The sequence below is a fragment of the Oncorhynchus keta genome, chromosome 33 (assembly GCF_023373465.1).
Source record: "Oncorhynchus keta strain PuntledgeMale-10-30-2019 chromosome 33, Oket_V2, whole genome shotgun sequence".
In the NCBI taxonomy this organism is placed as follows: Eukaryota; Metazoa; Chordata; class Actinopteri; order Salmoniformes; family Salmonidae; genus Oncorhynchus; species Oncorhynchus keta.
The window spans coordinates 3,176-24,919 of NC_068453.1; the positions used below are offsets into that span (position 1 = coordinate 3,176).

The 21,744-nt window shown below is 33.6% G+C and overlaps 1 long non-coding RNA gene across 2 annotated transcripts in view; it reads left to right on the forward strand.

The window, feature by feature from the left end:
- The first annotated feature begins 640 nt into the window (after positions 1-640).
- The window catches only part of LOC127914574 (uncharacterized), a 54,609-nt gene continuing 33,505 nt past the window's right edge, over positions 641-21,744 (forward strand). The window contains exon 1 of one of the 2 annotated variants that reach the window (XR_008088900.1): positions 641-738. This is a non-coding gene — a long non-coding RNA (uncharacterized LOC127914574). Of the gene's footprint in view, positions 739-1,747; positions 2,042-21,744 lie in introns of those variants that run through there. The other variant, XR_008088901.1, reaches the window with a different exon arrangement.

Genomic DNA, 21,744 nt, shown 5'->3' on the forward strand with positions numbered 1-21,744 from the left:
GGACATGCTGAATTTGCGCCATTCTGAAAGGACCCTGAAAATAATTTTAACCATTTTCAAAAAAGTTTTTTTTTTTTTTTTTTTTTTTTCGGGACTTAAAAACTGTGACCCCGGACATGCTGAATTTGCGCCATTCTGGAAAGGACCCCGAAAATAATTTTTAACCATTTTCAAAAAAGTTTTTTTTTTTTTTTTTTTCGGGACTTAAAAACTGTGACCCCGGACATGCCGAATTTGCGCCATTCTGGAAAGGACCCCGAAAATAATTTTTAACCATTTTCACAAAAAAGTTTTTTTTTTTTTTTTTTTCGGGACTTAAAACTGTGACCCCGGACATGCCGAATTTGCGCCATTCTGGAAAGGACCCTGAAAATAATTTTTAACCATTTTCAAAAAAGTTTGAAAAAAATTTTTTTTTTTTTTTTTTTTTTTTTCGGGACTTAAAAACGGTGACCCTGGACATGCCGAATTTGCGCCATTCTGGAAAGGACCCCGAAAATAATTTTTAACCATTTTCAAAAAAGTTTTTTTTTTTTTTTTTCGGGACTTAAAAACTGTGACCCCGGACATGCCGAATTTGCGCCATTCTGGAAAGGACCCCGAAAATAATTTTAACCATTTTCAAAAAAGTTTTTTTTTTTTTTTTTCGGGACTTAAAAACGGTGACCCTGGACATGCCGAATTTGCGCCATTCTGGAAAGGACCCCGAAAATAATTTTTAACCATTTTCAAAAAAAAGTTTTTTTTTTTTTTTTTCGGGACTTAAAAACTGTGACCCCGGACATGCCGAATTTGCGCCATTCTGGAAAGGACCCGAAAATAATTTTTAACCATTTTCAAAAAAAATTTTTTTTTTTTTTTTTTTTTTTCGGGACTTAAAAACTGTGACCCGGACATGCCGAATTTGCGCCATTCTGGAAAGGACCCCGAAAATAATTTTTAACCATTTTCAAAAAGTGATTTTTTTTTTTTTTTTTTTCGGGACTTAAAAACTGTGACCCCGGACATGCCGAATTTGCGCCATTCTGGAAAGGACCCCGAAAATAATTTTTAACCATTTTCACAAAAAAGTGATTTTTTTTTTCGGGACTTAAAAACGGTGACCCCGGACATGCCGAATTTGCGCCATTCTGGAAAGGACCCCGAAAATAATTTTTAACCATTTTCAAAAAAGTTATTTTTTTTTTTTTTTTCGGGACTTAAAAACTGTGACCCGGACATGCCGAATTTGCGCCATTCTGGAAAGGACCCCGAAAATAATTTTTAACCATTTTCAAAAAAGTTTTTTTTTTTTTTTTTTTCGGGACTTAAAAACTGTGACCCCGGACATGCCGAATTTGCGCCATTCTGGAAAGGACCCCGAAAATAATTTTTAACCATTTTCAAAAAAGTTTTTTTTTTTTTTTTTTTCGGGACTTAAAAACTGTGACCCTGGACATGCCGAATTTGCGCCATTCTGGAAAGGACCCGAAAATAATTTTTAACCATTTTCAAAAAAGTTTTTTTTTTTTTTTTTTTCGGGACTTAAAAACTGTGACCCGGACATGCCGAATTTGCGCCATTCTGGAAAGGACCCCGAAATAATTTTTAACCATTTTCAAAAAAGTTTTTTTTTTTTTTTTTCGGGACTTAAAAACGGTGACCCTGGACATGCCGAATTTGCGCCATTCTGGAAAGGACCCCGAAAATAATTTTTAACCATTTTCAAAAAAGTTTTTTTTTTTTTTTTTTTTCGGGACTTAAAACTGTGACCCCGGACATGCCGAATTTGCGCCATTCTGGAAAGGACCCCGAAAATAATTTTTAACCATTTTCAAAAAAAAGTTATTTTTTTTTTTTTTTTTTCGGGACTTAAAAACTGTGACCCCGGACATGCCGAATTTGCGCCATTCTGGAAAGGACCCCGAAAATAATTTTTAACCATTTTCAAAAAGTTTTTTTTTTTTTTTTCGGGACTTAAAAACGGTGACCCTGGACATGCCGAATTTGCGCCATTCTGGAAAGGACCCCGAAAATAATTTTTAACCATTTTCAAAAAAAAGTTTTTTTTTTTCGGGACTTAAAAACTGTGACCCCGGACATGCCGAATTTGCGCCATTCTGGAAAGGACCCGAAAATAATTTTTAACCATTTTCAAAAAAGTGATTTTTTTTTTTTTTTTTTTTTTTTCGGGACTTAAAAACGGTGACCCTGGACATGCCGAATTTGCGCCATTCTGGAAAGGACCCCGAAAATAATTTTTAACCATTTTCAAAAAAGTTTTTTTTTTTTTTTTTTCGGGACTTAAAACTGTGACCCGGACATGCCGAATTTGCGCCATTCTGAAAGGACCCCGAAAATAATTTTTAACCATTTTCACAAAAAGTTTTTTTTTTTTTTTTTCGGGACTTAAAAACTGTGACCCTGGACATGCCGAATTTGCGCCATTCTGAAAGGACCCCGAAAATAATTTTTAACCATTTTCAAAAAAGTTTTTTTTTTTTTTTTTTTTTTTTTTCGGGACTTAAAACTGTGACCCCGGACATGCCGAATTTGCGCCATTCTGAAAGGACCCCGAAAATAATTTTTAACCATTTTCAAAAAAGTTTTTTTTTTTTTTTTTTTCGGGACTTAAAAACTGTGACCCCGGACATGCCGAATTTGCGCCATTCTGGAAAGGACCCCGAAAATAATTTTTAACCATTTTCAAAAAGTTTTTTTTTTTTTTTTTTTCGGGACTTAAAAAGGACATGCCGAATTTGCGCCATTCTGAAAGGACCCTGAAAATAATTTTTAACCATTTTCACAAAAAGGATTTTTTTTTTTTTTTTTTCGGGACTTAAAAACGGTGACCCTGGACATGCCGAATTTGCGCCATTCTGAAAGGACCGAAAATACTTTAACCATTTTCAGGACCCCGAAAATTTTTTTTAACCATTTTCACAAAAAGTGATTTTTTTTTTTTTTCGACTTAAAAACGGTGACCCCGGACATGCCGAATTTGCGCCATTCTGAAAGGACCCTGAAAATATTTTTAACCATTTTCACAAAAAAGTGATTTTTTTTTTTTTTTTCGACTTAAAAACGGTGACCCCGGACATGCCGAATTTGCGCCATTCTGAAAGGACCCCGAAAATAATTTTTAACCATTTTCACAAAAAGTGATTTTTTTTTTTTTTTTCGACTTAAAAACGGTGACCCCGGACATGCCGAATTTGCGCCATTCTGAAAGGACCCCTGAAAATAATTTTTAACCATTTTCACAAAAGTTATTTTTTTTTTTTTTTTTCGGGACTTTAAAACGGTGACCCGGACATGCCGAATTTGTTTTTATCTGAAAGGACCCCGAAAATAATTTTTAACCATTTTCAAAAAAAGTGATTTTTTTTTTCTTTTTTTTTTTTCGGGACTTAAAAACTGTGACCCCGGACATGCCGAATTTGCCATTCTGAAAGGACCCCGAAAAATAATTTTTAACCATTTTCAAAAAAGTGATTTTTTTTTTTTTTTTCGGGACTTAAAAACGGTGACCCTCGACATGCCGAATTTGCGCCATTCTGGAAAGGACCCCGAAAATATTTTTAACCATTTTCAAAAAAGTTTTTTTTTTTTTTTTTTTCGGGACTTAAAACTGTGACCCCGGACATGCCGAATTTGCGCCATTCTGAAAGGACCCTGAAAATAATTTTTTAACCATTTTCAAAAAAAAGTGTTTTATTTATTTTTTTTTTCGGGACTTAAAAAACGGTGAACCCGACATGCCGAATTTGCGCCATTCTGAAAGGACCCCGAAAAGAATTTTTTAACCATTTTAAAAAAAGTTTTTTTTTTTTTTTTTTTTCGGGACTTAAAAACTGTGACCTGGGACATGCCGAATTTGCGCCATTCTGAAAGGACCCTGAAAATAATTTACATGCCGAATTTGCGCCATTCTGGAAAGGACCCTGAAAAATTTTTTAACCATTTTCAAAAAAGTTTTTTTTTTTTTTTCGGACTTAAAAACTGTGACCCCGGACATGCCGAATTTGCGCCATTCTGAAAGGACCCCGAAAATAATTTTTAACCATTTTCAAAAAAGTGATTTTTTTTTTTTTTTCGGGACTTAAAAACCGTGACCCGGACATGCCGAATTTGCGCCATTCTGAAAGGACCCTGAAAATAATTTTTAACCATTTTCAAAAAAGTTTTTTTTTTTTTTTTTTTCGGGACTTAAAAACGGTGACCCCGGACATGCCGAATTTGCGCCATTCTGAAAGGACCCCGAAAATAATTTTTAACCATTTTCACAAAAGTTTTTTTTTTTTTTTTTTTTCGACTTAAAAACTGTGACCCCGGACATGCCGAATTTGCGCCATTCTGAAAGGACCCCGAAAATAATTTTTTAACCATTTTCAAAAAGTTTATTTTTTTTTTTTTTTTTTTCGGGACTTAAAAACTGTGACCCCGGACATGCCGAATTTGCGCCATTCTGAAAGGACCCCTGAAAATAATTTTTAACCATTTTCACAAAAAACTTTTTTTTTTTTTTTTTTTTTTTCGACTTAAAAACTGTGACCCGGACATGCCGAATTTGCGCCATTCTGAAAGGACCCCGAAAATAATTTTTAACCATTTTCACAAAAAAGTTTTTTTTTTTTTTTTTCGACTTAAAAACGGTGACCCCGGACATGCCGAATTTGCGCCATTCTGAAAGGACCCCGAAAATAATTTTTAACCATTTTCAAAAAAGTGATTTTTTTTTTTTTTTTTCGGGACTTAAAACGGTGACCCTGGACATGCCGAATTTGCGCCATTCTGAAAGGACCTCGAAAATAATTTTAACCATTTTCAAAAATTTTTTTTTTTTTTTTTTTCGACTTAAAAATAGACCGGGACATGCCGAATTTGCGATATTCTGAAAGGACCCCGAAAATATTTTTTTAACCATTTTCACAAAAAAAGTTATTTTTTTTTTTTTTTTTTTTTCGGGACTTAAAACGGTGACCCTGGACATGCCGAATTTGCGCCATTCTGGAAAGGACCTGAAAAAATAACTTTAACCATTTTCAAAAAAAAAGTGATTTTTTTTTTTTTTTTTTTCGACTTAAAAACGGTGACCTGACATGCCGAATTTGCGCCATTCTGAAAGGACCCCGAAAATAATTTTTAACCATTTTCAAAAAAGTGATTTTTTTTCTTTTTTTTTGAAAGGACCCTGAAAATAATTTTTAACCATTTTCACAAAAAAGTTATTTTTTTTTTTTTTTCGGACTTAAAAACTGACCCGGACATGCCTGAATTTGCGCCATTCTGGAAAGGACCCTGAAAATAATTTTTAACCATTTTCAAAAAAGTTTTTTTTTTTTTTTTTTCGGGACTTAAAAACGGTGACCCCGGACATGCCGAATTTGCGCCATTCTGGAAAGGACCCTGAAAAAATAATTTTAACCATTTTAAAAAAGTTTTTTTTTTTTTTTTTCGGGACTTAAAAACTGTGACCCGGACATGCCGAATTTGCGCCATTCTGAAAGGACCCCGAAAATAATTTTTAACCATTTTCACAAAAAGTGATTTTTTTTTTTTTTTTTTCGGGACTTAAAAACGGTGACCCTGGACATGCCGAATTTGCGCCATTCTGAAAGGACCCCGAAAATAATTTTTAACCATTTTCAAAAAAAGTTTTTTTTTTTTTTTTTTTCGGTATTTCAAAAAAGTTTTTTTTTTTTTTTTCGGGGTGACCCTGGACATGCCGAATTTGCGCCATTCTGAAAGGACCCCGAAAATAATTTTAACCATTTTCAAAAAAGTTTTTTTTTTTTTTTTTTTCGACTTAAAAACTGTGACCCCGGACATGCCGAATTTGCGCCATTCTGAAAGGACCCTGAAAATAATTTTTAACCATTTTCAAAAAAAATTTTTTTTTTTTTTTTTTTTTTCGGGACTTAAAAACTGTGACCCCGGACATGCCGAATTTGCGCCATTCTGAAAGGACCCCGAAAATAATTTTTAACCATTTTCAAAAAAAGTTTTTTTTTTTTTTTTTTTTTCGGGACTTAAAAACGGTGACCCCCGGACATGCCGAATTTGCGCCATTCTGAAAGGACCCCGAAAATAATTTTAACCATTTTCACAAAAGTTTTTTTTTTTTTTTTTTTTTTTTTCGGGACTTAAAACTGTGACCCCGGACATGCCGAATTTGCGCCATTCTGAAAGGACCCTGAAAATAATTTTTAATTTCACAAAAAGTTTTTTTTTTTTTTTTTTTTCGGGACTTAAAAACGGTGACCCTGACATGCCGAATTTGCGCCATTCTGAAAGGACCCTGAAAATAATTTTTAACCATTTTCAAAAAAGTTTTTTTTTTTTTTTTTTTTTTTTGTGACCCCGGACATGCCGAATTTGCGCCATTCTCGAAAATAATTTTTAACCATTTTCAAAAAAGTTTTTTTTTTTTTTTTTTTTTCGGGACTTAAAAACTGTGACCCCGGACATGCCGAATTTGCGCCATTCTGAAAGGACCCCGAAAATAATTTTAACCATTTTCAAAAAGTTTTTTTTTTTTTTTTTTTCGGGACTTAAAAACGGTGACCCCGACATGCCGAATTTGCGCCATTCTGAAAGGACCCCGAAAATAATTTTTAACCATTTTCAAAAAAAAGTGATTTTTTTTTTTTTTTTCGGGACTTAAAACGGTGACCCTGGACATGCTGAATTTGCGCCATTCTGAAAGGACCCCGAAAATAATTTTTAACCATTTTCAAAAAAGTTTTTTTTTTTTTTTTTTTTCGGGACTTAAAAACGGTGACCCTGACATGCCGAATTTGCGCCATTCTGAAAGGACCCTGAAAATAATTTTTAACCATTTTCAAAAAAGTGATTTTTTTTTTTTTTTTTTTTCTCGGGACTTAAAAACGGTGACCCCGGACATGCCGAATTTGCGCCATTCTGGAAAGGACCCCTAAAATATTTTTAACCATTTTCACAAAAAGTTATTTTATTTTTTTTTTTTTTTCGGGACTTAAAAACGGTGACCCGGACATGCCGAATTTGCGCCATTCTGGAAAGGACCCCGAAAATAATTTTTAACCATTTTCACAAAAAAGTGATTTTTTTTTTTTTTTTCGGGACTTAAAAACGGTGACCCCGGACATGCCGAATTTGCGCCATTCTGGAAAGGACCCCGAAAATAATTTTTAACCATTTTCACAAAAAAGTTATTTTATTTTTTTTTTTTTTTTTCGGGACTTAAAAACGGTGACCCCGGACATGCCGAATTTGCGCCATTCTGGAAAGGACCCCGAAAATAATTTTTAACCATTTTAAAAAAAGAGTGATTTTTTTTTTTTTTTTTTCGGGACTTAAAAACGGTGACCCCGGACATGCCGAATTTGCGCCATTCTGGAATTTTTTCGACTTAAAAACGGTGACCCTGGACATGCCGAATTTGCGCCATTCTGGAAAGGACCCCGAAAATAATTTTTAACCATTTTCAAAAAAAGTGTTTTTTTTTTTTTTTTTTCGGGACTTAAAAACTGTGACCCCGGACATGCCGAATTTGCGCCATTCTGGAAAGGACCCCGAAAATAATTTTTAACCATTTTCACAAAAAAGTTTTTTTTTTTTTTTTTCGGGACTTAAAAACGGTGACCCTGGACATGCCGAATTTGCGCCATTCTGGAAAGGACCCCGAAAATAATTTTTAACCATTTTCAAAAAAAGTTTTTTTTTTTTTTTTTTTTTTCGGGACTTAAAAACTGTGACCCGGACATGCCGAATTTGCGCCATTCTGGAAAGGACCCCGAAAATAATTTTTAACCATTTTCACAAAAAAGTGATTTTTTTTTTTTTTTTTTTTCGGGACTTAAAAACGGTGACCCTGGACATGCCGAATTTGCGCCATTCTGGAAAGGACCCCGAAAATAATTTTTTAACCATTTTCAAAAAAGTTTTTTTTTTTTTTTTTTTTTTTCGGGACTTAAAAACTGTGACCCTGGACATGCCGAATTTGCGCCATTCTGAAAGGACCCCTGAAAATAATTTTTAACCATTTTCACAAAAAGTGATTTTTTTTTTTTTTTTCGGGACTTAAAAACGGTGACCCTGGACATGCCGAATTTGCGCCATTCTGAAAGGACCCCGAAAATAATTTTTTAACCATTTTCAAAAAGTGTTTTTTTTTTTTTTTTTTTTTTCGGGACTTAAAACGGTGACCCCGACATGCCGAATTTGCGCCATTCTGAAAGGACCCCGAAAATAATTTTTAACCATTTTCACAAAAAGATTTTTTTTTTTTTTTTTTTCGGGACTTAAAAACGGTGACCCTGACATGCCGAATTTGCGCCATTCTGAAAGGACCCTGAAAATAATTTTTAACCATTTTCAAAAAAAGATTTTTTTTTTTTTTTTTTTTTTCGGGACTTAAAAACGGTGACCCTGGACATGCCGAATTTGCGCCATTCTGAAAGGACCCTGAAAATAATTTTTAACCATTTTCAAAAAATTTTTTTTTTTTTTTTTTTTCGACTTAAAACTGTGACCCCGGACATGCCGAATTTGCGCCATTCTGAAAGGACCCCGAAAATAATTTTTAACCATTTTCACAAAAAAGTGATTTTTTTTTTTTTTTTTTTCGGGACTTAAAAACGGTGACCCTGACATGCCGAATTTGCGCCATTCTGAAAGGACCCTGAAAATAATTTTTAACCATTTTCAAAAAAGTTTTTTTCGGGACTTAAAACGGTGACCCCGGACATGCCGAATTTGCGCCATTCTGAAAGGACCCTGAAAATACTTTTTAACCATTTTCACAAAAAGTTATTTTTTTTTTTTTTTTTCGGGACTTAAAAACGGTGACCCCGGACATGCCGAATTTGCGCCATTCTGAAAGGACCCTGAAAATAATTTTTTAACCATTTTAAAAAAAAAAGTGATTTTTTTTTTTTTTTTTTTCGACTTAAAACTGTGACCCCGGACATGCCGAATTTGCTATTCTGAAAGGACCCCTGAAAAATAATTTTTTAACCATTTTCACAAAAAGTGTTTTTTTTTTTTTTTTTCGACTTAAAAACGGTGACCCTGGACATGCCGAATTTGCGCCATTCTGAAAGGACCCTGAAAATAATTTTAACCATTTTCAAAAAAGTTTTTTTTTTTTTTTTTTTTTCGGGACTTAAAAACGGTGACCCCGGACATGCCGAATTTGCGCCCATTCTGAATAATTTTTTAACCATTTTCAAAAAAGTTTTTTTTTTTTTTTTTTTTCGGGACTTAAAAACTGTGACCCGGACATGCCGAATTTGCGCCATTCTGAAAGGACCCTGAAAATATTTTTAACCATTTTCACAAAAAAGTTTTTTTTTTTTTTTTTTTCGGGACTTAAAAACGGTGACCCTGGACATGCCGAATTTGCGCCATTCTGAAAGGACCCTGAAAATAATTTTTAACCATTTTCAAAAAAGTTTTTTTTTTTTTCGGGACTTAAAACTGTGACCCCGGACATGCCGAATTTGCGCCATTCTGAAAGGACCCCTGAAAATAATTTTTAACCATTTTCAAAAAAGTTTTTTTTTTTTTTTTTTTTTCGGGACTTAAAACTGTGACCCCGGACATGCCGAATTTGCGCCATTCTGAAAGGACCCCGAAAATAATTTTAACCATTTTCACAAAAAAATTTTTTTTTTTTTTTTTTTTCGGGACTTAAAACTGTGACCCCGGACATGCCGAATTTGCGCCATTCTGAAAGGACCCTGAAAATAATTTTTAACCATTTTCAAAAAAAATTTTGATTTTTTTTTTTTTTCGGGACTTAAAAACTGTGACCCCGGACATGCCGAATTTGCGCCATTCTGGAAAGGACCCTGAAAATAATTTTTAACCATTTTCAAAAAAAAGTGTTTTTTTTTTTTTTTTTTCGGGACTTAAAACGGTGACCCCGGACATGCCGAATTTGCGCCATTCTGAAAGGACCCTGAAAATAATTTTTAACCATTTTCACAAAAAAGTTTTTTTTTTTTTTTTTCGGGACTTAAAAACTGTGACCCGGACATGCCGAATTTGCGCCATTCTGAAAGGACCCGAAAATAATTTTTTTCGACTTAAAACTGTGACCCCGGACATGCCGAATTTGCGCCATTCTGAAAGGACCCTGAAAATAATTTTTAACCATTTTCACAAAAAAGTTTTTTTTTTTTTTTTTCGGGACTTAAAAACTGTGACCCGGACATGCCGAATTTGCGCCATTCTGAAAGGACCCTGAAAATAATTTTTAACCATTTTCACAAAAAGTTTTTTTTTTTTTTTTTTTTTTTTCGACTTAAAAACGGTGACCCCGGACATGCCGAATTTGCGCCATTCTGAAAGGACCCTGAAAATAATTTTTAACCATTTTCAAAAAGTTTTTTTTTTTTTTTTTTTTTTTTTCGGGACTTAAAAACTGTGACCCTGACATGCTGAATTTGCGCCATTCTGAAAGGACCCTGAAAATAATTTTTTTAACCATTTTCAAAAAAGTGTTTTTTTTTTTTTTTTTCGGGACTTAAAAACTGTGACCCCGGACATGCCGAATTTGCGCCATTCTGAAAGGACCCTGAAAATAATTTTTAACCATTTTCAAAAAAGTTTTTTTTTTTTTTTTTTTTTTTTCGACTTAAAAACTGTGACCCCGGACATGCCGAATTTGCGCCATTCTGAAAGGACCCTGAAAATAATTTTTAACCATTTTCAAAAAGTTTTTTTTTTTTTTTTTTTTTTTCGGGACTTAAAAACGGTGACCCTGGACATGCCGAATTTGCGCCATTCTGAAAGGACCCTGAAAATAATTTTTAACCATTTTCAAAAAAAGTTTTTTTTTTTTTTTTTTTTTTCGACTTAAAAACTGTGACCCCGGACATGCCGAATTTGCGCCATTCTGAAAGGACCCTGAAAATAATTTTTAACCATTTTCAAAAAAGTTTTTTTTTTTTTTTTTCGGGACTTAAAAACGGTGACCCCGGACATGCTGAATTTGCGCCATTCTGAAAGGACCCTGAAAATAATTTTTAACCATTTTCAAAATTTTTTCGACTTAAAAACTGTGACCCCGGACATGCCGAATTTGCGCCATTCTGAAAGGACCCTGAAAATAATTTTTAACCATTTTCACAAAAAAGTGATTTTTTTTTTTTTTTTTTTTCGACTTAAAAACGGTGACCCCGGACATGCCGAATTTGCGCCATTCTGAAAGGACCCTGAAAATAATTTTTAACCATTTTCACAAAAAGTTTTTTTTTTTTTTTTTTTTCGGGACTTAAAAACGGTGACCCTGACATGCCGAATTTGCGCCATTCTGAAAGGACCCTGAAAATAATTTTTAACCATTTTCAAAAAAGTTTTTTTTTTTTTTTTTTTCGACTTAAAAACTGTGACCCCGGACATGCCGAATTTGCGCCATTCTGAAAGGACCCTGAAAATAATTTTTAACCATTTTCAAAAAGTGTTTTTTTTTTTTTTTTTTTTTTTTCGGGACTTAAAAACTGTGACCCCGGACATGCCGAATTTGCGCCATTCTGAAGACCCTGAAAATAATTTTTAACCATTTTCAAAAAGTTTTTTTTTTTTTTTTTTTTTTCGGGACTTAAAAACTGTGACCCCGGACATGCCGAATTTGCGCCATTCTGAAAGGACCCTGAAAATAATTTTTAACCATTTTCAAAAAAGTTTTTTTTTTTTTTTTTTTTTCGGGACTTAAAACGGTGACCCTGGACATGCCGAATTTGCGCCATTCTGAAAGGACCCTGAAAATAATTTTTAACCATTTTCAAAAAAAAGTTTTTTTTTTTTTTTTTTTTTCGGGACTTAAAAACTGTGACCCCGGACATGCCGAATTTGCGCCATTCTGAAAGGACCCGAAAATAATTTTTAACCATTTTCACAAAAAGTTTTTTTTTTTTTTTTTTTTTTCGACTTAAAAACGGTGACCCCGGACATGCCGAATTTGCGCCATTCTGAAAGGACCCTGAAAATAATTTTTAACCATTTTCAAAAAAAGTTTTTTTTTTTTTTTTTTCGACTTAAAAACGACCCCGGACATGCCGAATTTGCGCCATTCTGAAAGGACCCTGAAAATAATTTTTAACCATTTTCAAAAAAGTTTTTTTTTTTTTTTTTTTTTTCGACTTAAAAACTGTGACCCCGGACATGCTGAATTTGCGCCATTCTGAAAGGACCCTGAAAATAATTTTTAACCATTTTCAAAAAAGTTTTTTTTTTTTTTTTTTTTCGGGACTTAAAAACGGACCCCGGACATGCCGAATTTGCGCCATTCTGAAAGGACCCTGAAAATAATTTTAACCATTTTCAAAAAGTTTTTTTTTTTTTTTTTTTCGGGACTTAAAAACTGTGACCCCGGACATGCTGAATTTGCGCCATTCTGGAAAGGACCCCGAAAATAATTTTTAACCATTTTCAAAAAAAAGTTTTTTTTTTTTTTTTTTTTTTTTTTTGGGACTTTGACCCCGGACATGCCGAATTTGCGCCATTCTGAAAGGACCCTGAAAATAATTTTTAACCATTTTCACAAAAAAGTGATTTTTTTTTTTTTCGGGACTTAAAAACGGTGACCCCGGACATGCCGAATTTGCGCCATTCTGAAAGGACCCCGAAAATAATTTTTAACCATTTTCAAAAAAAAGTTTTTTTTTTTTTTTTTTTTTTTTTCGGGACTTAAAAACTGTGACCCCGGACATGCCGAATTTGCGCCATTCTGAAAGGACCCCGAAAATAATTTTAACCATTTTCAAAAAAGTTTTTTTTTTTTTTTTTTTTTTTTTTTTCGGGACTTAAAAACTGTGACCCCGGACATGCCGAATTTGCGCCATTCTGAAAGGACCCTGAAAATAATTTTTAACCATTTTCAAAAAATTTTTTTTTTTTTTTTTTTTTTCGGGACTTAAAAACTGTGACCCCGGACATGCCGAATTTGCGCCATTCTGAAAGGACCCTGAAAATAATTTTTAACCATTTTCACAAAAAGTTTTTTTTTTTTTTTTTTTTTCGACTTAAAAACGGTGACCCCGGACATGCCGAATTTGCGCCATTCTGAAAGGACCCTGAAAATAATTTTTAACCATTTTCAAAAAAGTTTTTTTTTTTTTTTTTTTTTTCGACTTAAAAACTGTGACCCTGGACATGCTGAATTTGCGCCATTCTGAAAGGACCCTGAAAATAATTTTTAACCATTTTCAAAAAAGTTTTTTTTTTTTTTTTTTTTTCGGGACTTAAAAACTGTGACCCCGGACATGCCGAATTTGCGCCATTCTGAAAGGACCCTGAAAATAATTTTTAACCATTTTCACAAAAAGTTTTTTTTTTTTTTTTTTTTTTTTTTCGGGACTTAAAAACTGTGACCCCGACATGCCGAATTTGCGCCATTCTGAAAGGACCCTGAAAATAATTTTTAACCATTTTCAAAAAAAGTTTTTTTTTTTTTTTTTTTTCGGGACTTAAAACTGTGACCCTGACATGCTGAATTTGCGCCATTCTGAAAGGACCCCGAAAATAATTTTTAACCATTTTCACAAAAAAGTTTTTTTTTTTTTTTTTTTCGGGACTTAAGTGACCCCGGACATGCCGAATTTGCGCCATTCTGAAAGGACCCTGAAAATAATTTTTAACCATTTTCAAAAAAAAGTTTTTTTTTTTTTTTTTTTTTTTTTTCGGGACTTAAAACTGTGACCCCGGACATGCCGAATTTGCGCCATTCTGAAAGGACCCTGAAAATAATTTTTAACCATTTTCAAAAAAGTTTTTTTTTTTTTTTTTTTTTTCGACTTAAAACGGTGACCCCCGGACATGCCGAATTTGCGCCATTCTGAAAGGACCCCGAAAATAATTTTTAACCATTTTCAAAAAAGTTTTTTTTTTTTTTTTTTTTTTTCGACTTAAAAACGGTGACCCTGACATGCCGAATTTTGCGCCATTCTGAAAGGACCCTGAAAATAATTTTTAACCATTTTCAAAAAAAAGTTTTTTTTTTTTTTTTTCGGGACTTAAAATCAGACCCCGGACATGCCGAATTTGCGCCATTCTGAAAGGACCCCGAAAATAATTTTTAACCATTTTCAAAAAAAGTTTTTTTTTTTTTTTTCGGGACTTAAAAACGGTGACCCTGACATGCCGAATTTGCGCCATTCTGAAAGGACCCTGAAAATAATTTTTAACCATTTTCAAAAAGATTTTTTTTTTTTTTTTTTTCGGGACTTAAAAACTGTGACCCCGGACATGCCGAATTTGCGCCATTCTGAAAGGACCCTGAAAATAATTTTTAACCATTTCAAAAAAAAAAAAAAATTTTTTTTTTTTTTTTTTCGGGACTTAAAAACGGTGACCCTGGACATGCCGAATTTGCGCCATTCTGAAAGGACCCCGAAAATAATTTTTAACCATTTTCAAAAAAGTTTTTTTTTTTTTTTTTTTTTTTTCGGGACTTAAAAACGGTGACCCCGGACATGCCGAATTTGCGCCATTCTGAAAGGACCCTGAAAATAATTTTTAACCATTTTCAAAAGTTTTTTTTTTTTTTTTTTTTTTTTTTCGGGACTTAAAAACTGTGACCCCGGACAGACCCTGAAAATAATTTTTAACCATTTTCAAAAAAGTTTTTTTTTTTTTTTTTTTTCGGGACTTAAAAACTGTGACCCCGGACATGCCGAATTTGCGCCATTCTGAAAGGACCCCGAAAATAATTTTTAACCATTTTCAAAAAAGTTTTTTTTTTTTTTTTTTTCGGGACTTAAAAACTGTGACCCCGGACATGCCGAATTTGCGCCATTCTGAAAGGACCCCGAAAATAATTTTTAACCATTTTCAAAAGTTTTTTTTTTTTTTTTTTTTTTTCGGGACTTAAAACTGTGACCCTTAAAAACGGTGACCTGACATGCCGAATTTGCGCCATTCTGAAAGGACCCCGAAAATAATTTTTAACCATTTTCACAAAAAGTTTTTTTTTTTTTTTTTCGGGACTTAAAAACGGTGACCCTGGACATGCCGAATTTGCGCCATTCTGGAAAGGACCCTGAAAATAATTTTTTAACCATTTTCACAAAAAGTGATTTTTTTTTTTTTTTTTCGGGACTTAAAAACTGTGACCCCGGACATGCCGAATTTGCGCCATTCTGAAAGGACCCCTGAAAATATTTTTTTTTAACCATTTTCACAAAAAAGTGTTTTTTTTTTTTTTTTTTTCGGGACTTAAAACGGTGACCCCGACATGCCGAATTTGCGCCATTCTGGAAAGGACCTCGAAAAATAATTTTTAACCATTTTCACAAAAAAGTGATTTTTTTTTTTTTTCGAGACTTAAAAACGGTGACCCCGGACATGCCGAATTTGCGCCATTCTGAAAGGACCCCAAAAATAATTTTTAACCATTTTCAAAAGTTTTTTTTTTTTTTTTTTTTTTTTTCGACTTAAAAACGGTGACCCCGGACATGCCGAATTTTATGCCGGACCATTCTGAAAGGACCCCTAAAAATAATTTTTAACCATTTTCACAAAAAAGTGATTTTTTTTTTTTTTTTTTCGGGACTTAAAAACTGTGACCCCGGACATGCCGAATTTGCGCCATTCTGAAAGGACCTGAAAATAATTTTAACCATTTTCACAAAAAAGTGATTTTTTTTTTTTTTTTTTTCGGGACTTAAAAACAGACCCCGGACATGCTGAATTTGCGCCATTCTGAAAGGACCCGAAAATAATTTTTAACCATTTTCAAAAAAGTTTTTTTGGGACTTAAAAACTGTGACCCGGACATGCCGAATTTGCGCCATTCTGAAAGGACCCCGAAAATAATTTTTAACCATTTTCACAAAAAATTTTTTTTTTTTTTTTTTTTTCGGGACTTAAAACGGTGACCCCGACATGCCGAATTTGCGCCATTCTGGAAAGGGACCCTGAAAATAATTTTTTAACCATTTTCAAAAGTTATTTTTTTTTTTTTTTTTTTTCGGTACTTAAAAACTGTGACCCCGGACATGCCGAATTTGCGCCATTCTGAAAGGACCCTGAAAATAATTTTTAACCATTTTCACAAAAAAGTGATTTTTTTTTTTTTTTTTTCGACTTAAAACGGTGACCCTGGACATGCCGAATTTGCGCCATTCTGAAAGGACCCCGAAAATAATCCATTTTAACCATTTAAAAAAAAATATTGATTTTTTTTTTTTCGGGACTTAAAAACTGTGACCCTGGACATGCCGAATTTGCGCCATTCTGAAAGGACCCTGAAAATAATTTTTAACCATTTTCACAAAAAGTGATTTTATTTTTTTTTTTTTCGGGACTTAAAAACGGTGACCCCGGACATGCCGAATTTGCGCCATTCTGAAAGGACCCCGGAAAATAATTTTTAACCATTTTCAAAAAAGTTTTTTTTTTTTTTCGGGACTTAAAAACTGTGACCCGGAACATGCCGAATTTGCGCCATTCTGAAAGGACCCTGAAAATAATTTTTAACCATTTTCACAAAAAGTTTTTTTTTTTTTTTTTTTTTTCGGGACTTAAAAACGGTGACCCTGGACATGCCGAATTTGCGCCATTCTGGAAAGGACCCCGAAAATAATTTTTAACCATTTTCAAAAAAGTTTTTTTTTTTTTTTTTTCGACTTAAAAACGGTGACCCCGGACATGCCGAATTTGCGCCATTCTGAAAGGACCCCGAAAATAATTTTTAACCATTTTCAAAAAAGTTATTTTTTTTTTTTTTTTTTTTCGGGACTTAAAAACAGTGACCCCGGACATGCCGAATTTGCGCCATTCTGAAAGGACCCCGAAAATAATTTTTAACCATTTTAAAAAAGAGTGATTTTTTTTTCAAAAAAGTGATTTTTTTTTTTTCGGGACTTAAAAACGGTGACCCTGGACATGCCAATTTGCGCCATTCTGAAAGGACCCGAAAATAATTTTTAACCATTTTCAAAAAAAAGTGATTTTTTTTTTTTTTCGGACTTAAAAACGGTGACCCTGGACATGCCGAATTTGCGCCATTCTGGAAAGGACCCGAAATAATTTTTAACCATTTTCAAAAAAGATTTTTTTTCGGACTTAAAAACTGTGACCCGGACATGCCGAATTTGCGCCATTCTGGAAAGGACCCCGAAAATAATTTTTAACCATTTTCACAAAAAAGTGATTTTTTTTTTTTTTTTTTTCGGGACTTAAAACTGTGACCCCGGACATGCTGAATTTGCGCCATTCTGAAAGGACCCCGAAAAATAATTTTAACCATTTTCACAAAAAGTGATTTTTTTTTTTTTTTTTCGGGACTTAAAAACTGTGACCCCGGACATGCCAATTTGCGCCATTCTGGAAAGGACCCCGAAAATAATTTTTAACCATTTTCACAAAAAGTTTTTTTTTTTTTTTCGGGACTTAAAAACTGTGACCCCGGACATGCCGAATTTGCGCCATTCTGAAAGGACCCCGAAAATAATTTTTAACCATTTTCACAAAAAGTGATTTTTTTTTTTTTTTTTCGGGACTTAAAACGGTGACCCTGGACATGCCGAATTTGTAGCCATTCTGGAAAGGACCCGAAAATAATTTTTAACCATTTTCAAAAAAGTGTTTTTTTTTTTTTTTTTCGGGACTTAAAAACTGTGACCCCGGACATGCCGAATTTGCGCCATTCTGGAAAGGACCCTGAAAATAATTTTAACCATTTTCAAAAAAGTATTTTTTTTTTTTTATTTTTTCGACTTAAAAACTGTGACCCCGGACATGCTGAATTTAGCCATTCTGGAAAGGACCCCGAAAATTTTTAACCATTTTCACAAAAAAGTGTTTTTTTTTTTTCGGGACTTAAAAACGGTGACCCGGACATGCCGAATTTGCGCCATTCTGGAAAGGACCCCGAAAATAATTTTTAACCATTTTAAAAAAAAGTGATTTTTTTTTTTTTTTTTCGGGGACTTAAAAACGGTGACCCTGGACATGCCGAATTTGCGCCATTCTGAAAGGACCCCGAAAATAATTTTAACCATTTTCAAAAAAGTTTTTTTTTTTTTTTTTTTTTTTTTCGGGACTTAAAAACGGTGACCCCGGACATGCCGAATTTGCGCCATTCTGAAAGGACCCCGAAAATAATTTTTAACCATTTTCACAAAAGTTTTTTTTTTTTTTTTTTTTGGGACTTAAAAACGGTGACCCCGGACATGCCGAATTTGCGCCATTCTGAAAGGACCCGAAAATAATTTTTAACCATTTTCAAAAGTTTTTTTTTTTTTTTTTTTTTTTTTTTTTCGACTTAAAAACGGTGACCCCGGACATGCCGAATTTGCGCATTCTGGAAAGGACCCTGAAAATAATTTTTAACCATTTTAAAAGAGTGATTTTTTTAATTTTTTTTTCGGGACTTAAAACGGTGACCCCGGACATGCCGAATTTGCGCCATTCTGAAAGGACCCCGAAAATAATTTTTAACCATTTTCACAAAAAAGTTTTTTTTTTTTTTTTTTTTTCGGGACTTAAAAACGGTGACCCCGGACATGCCGAATTTGCGCCATTCTGGAAAGGACCCCGAAAATAATTTTTAACCATTTTCACAAAAAAGTGATTTTTTTTTTTTTTTTCGGGACTTAAAAACGGTGACCCCGGACATGCCGAATTTGCGCCATTCTGAAAGGACCCCGAAAATAATTTTTAACCATTTTCACAAAAAAGTGATTTTTTTTTTTTTTTTTTTTTTTTCGGGACTTAAAACTGTGACCCCGGACATGCCGAATTTGCGCCATTCTGGAAAGGACCCCGAAAATAATTTTTAACCATTTTCACAAAAAAGTGATTTTTTTTTTTTTTTTTTCGGGACTTAAAAACGGTGACCCCGGACATGCCGAATTTGCGCCATTCTGGAAAGGACCCCGAAAATAATTTTTAACCATTTTCAAAAAAAAGATTTTTTTTTTTTTTTTTTTTCGGGACTTAAAAACGGTGACCCTGACATGCCGAATTTGCGCCATTCTGAAAGGACCCCGAAAATAATTTTTAACCATTTTCAAAAAAAGTTTTTTTTTTTTTTTTTTTCGGGACTTAAAACGGTGACCCCGGACATGCCGAATTTGCGCCATTCTGAAAGGACCCCGAAAATAATTTTAACCATTTTCACAAAAAGATTTTTTTTTTTTTTTTTTTTCGGGACTTAAAAACGGTGACCCCGGACATGCCGAATTTGCGCCATTCTGGAAAGGACCCCGAAAATAATTTTTAACCATTTTCAAAAAGTTTTTTTTTTTTTTTTTTTCGACTTAAAAACGGTGACCCCGGACATGCCGAATTTGCGCCATTCTGAAAGGACCCTGAAAATAATTTTTAACCATTTTCACAAAAAAGTGATTTTTTTTTTTTTCAAAAAAAGTTTTTTTTTTTTTTTTTTCGGGACTTAAAACTGTGACCCCGACATGCCGAATTTGCGCCATTCTGAAAGGACCCTGAAAATAATTTTTAACCATTTTCAAAAGTTTTTTTTTTTTTTTTTTTTTTTTCGACTTAAAAACTGTGACCCCGGACATGCCGAATTTGCGCCATTCTGAAAGGACCCTGAAATCGACTTAAAAACGGTGACCCCGGACATGCCGAATTTGCGCCATTCTGAAAGGACCCTGAAAATAATTTTTAACCATTTTCAAAAGTTTTTTTTTTTTTTTTTTTTTTTTTTTTTTCGACTTAAAACTGTGACCCCGGACATGCCGAATTTGCGCCATTCTGAAAGGACCCTGAAAATAATTTTAACCATTTTCAAAAAAGTTTTTTTTTTTTTTTTTTTTCGGGACTTAAAACTGTGACCCTGGACATGCCGAATTTGCGCCATTCTGAAAGGACCCTGAAAATAATTTTAACCATTTTATTCTGAAAGGACCCCGAAAAATAATTTTTAACCATTTTCAAAAAAGTGTTTTTTTTTTTTTTTTTTCGGGACTTAAAAACTGTGACCCCGGACATGCCGAATTTGCGCCATTCTGAAAGGACCCCGAAAATAATTTTTAACCATTTTCAAAAAAGTTTTTTTTTTTTTTTTTTTTTTCGGGACTTAAAAACTGTGACCCCGGACATGCCGAATTTGCGCCATTCTGAAAGGACCCCGAAAATAATTTTTAACCATTTTCACAAAAGTGATTTTTTTTTTTTTTTCGGGACTTAAAAACGGTGACCCCGGACATGCCGAATTTGCGCCATTCTGAAAGGACCCCGAAAATAATTTTTAACCATTTTCACAAAAATCGGGACTTAAAACTGTGACCCCGGACATGCCGAATTTGCGCCATTCTGAAAGGACCCGAAAATAATTTTTAACCATTTTCACAAAAAAGTGATTTTTTTTTTTTTTTCGGGACTTAAAACGGTGACCCCGGACATGCCGAATTTGCGCCATTCTGAAAGGACCCCGGAAAATATTTTTTTAACCATTTTCAAAAAAATTTTTTTTTTATTTTTTTTTTGGGACTTAAAACTGTGACCCCGGACATGCCGAATTTGCGCCATTCTGGAAAGGACCCCGAAAATAATTTTTAACCATTTTCAAAAAGATTTTTTTTTTTTTTTCGGGACTTAAAACGGTGACCCCGGACATGCCGAATTTGCGCCATTCTGAAAGGACCCTGAAAATAATTTTTAACCATTTCAAAAAAAAAGTTTTTTTTTTTTTTTTTTTCGGGACTTAAAAACTGTGACCCTGGACATGCCGAATTTGCGCCATTCTGAAAGGACCCCGAAAATATTTTTTTAACCATTTTCACAAAAAAGTTTTTTTTTTTTTTTTTTTCGGGACTTAAAAACGGTGACCCTGGACATGCCGAATTTTGCGCCATTCTGAAAGGACCCTGAAAATAATTTTTAACCATTTTCAAAAAATTTTTTTTTTTTTTTCGGGACTTAAAAACTGTGACCCCGGACATGCCGAATTTGCGCCATTCTGGAAAGGACCCCGAAAATTTTTTTAACCATTTTCAAAAAAGTTTTTTTTTTTTTTTCGACTTAAAAACGGTGACCCCGGACATGCCGAATTTGCGCCATTCTGAAAGGACCCCGAAAAAATATTTTTTTAAAATTTTTTTTTTTTTTTTTTCAAAAAAGTTATTTTTTTTTTTTTTTTTTTCGGGACTTAAAAACGGTGACCCCGACATGCCGAATTTGCGCCATTCTGAAAGGACCCTGAAAATAATTTTTTAACCATTTTCACAAAAAGTGATTTTTTTTTTTTTTTTCGGACTTAAAAACTCAGACCCCGGACATGCCGAATTTGCGCCATTCTGAAAGGACCCCTGAAAATAATTTTTAACCATTTTCACAAAAAGTTTTTTTTTTTTTTTTTTTCGAGACTTAAAAACTGTGACCCCGGACATGCCGAATTTGCGCCATTCTGAAAGGACCGAAAATAATTTTTAACCATTTTCACAAAAAGTGTTTTTTTTTTTTTTTTTTCGGACTTAAAAACGGTGACCCTGGACATGCTGAATTTGCGCCATTCTGGAAAGGACCCTGAAAAATAATTTTTTAACCATTTTCAAAAAAGTTTTTTTTTTTTTTTTTTTTCGACTTAAAAACTGTGACCCGGACATGCCGAATTTGCGCCATTCTGGAAAGGACCCTGAAAATAATTTTTAACCATTTTCACAAAAAGTGTTTTTTTTTTTTTTTTTTTTTTCGGGACTTAAAAACGGTGACCCCGGACATGCCGAATTTGCTTCATTCTGAAAGGACCCTGAAAAATATTTTTTAACCATTTTAAAAAAGTTATTTTTTATTTATTTTTTTTTCGGG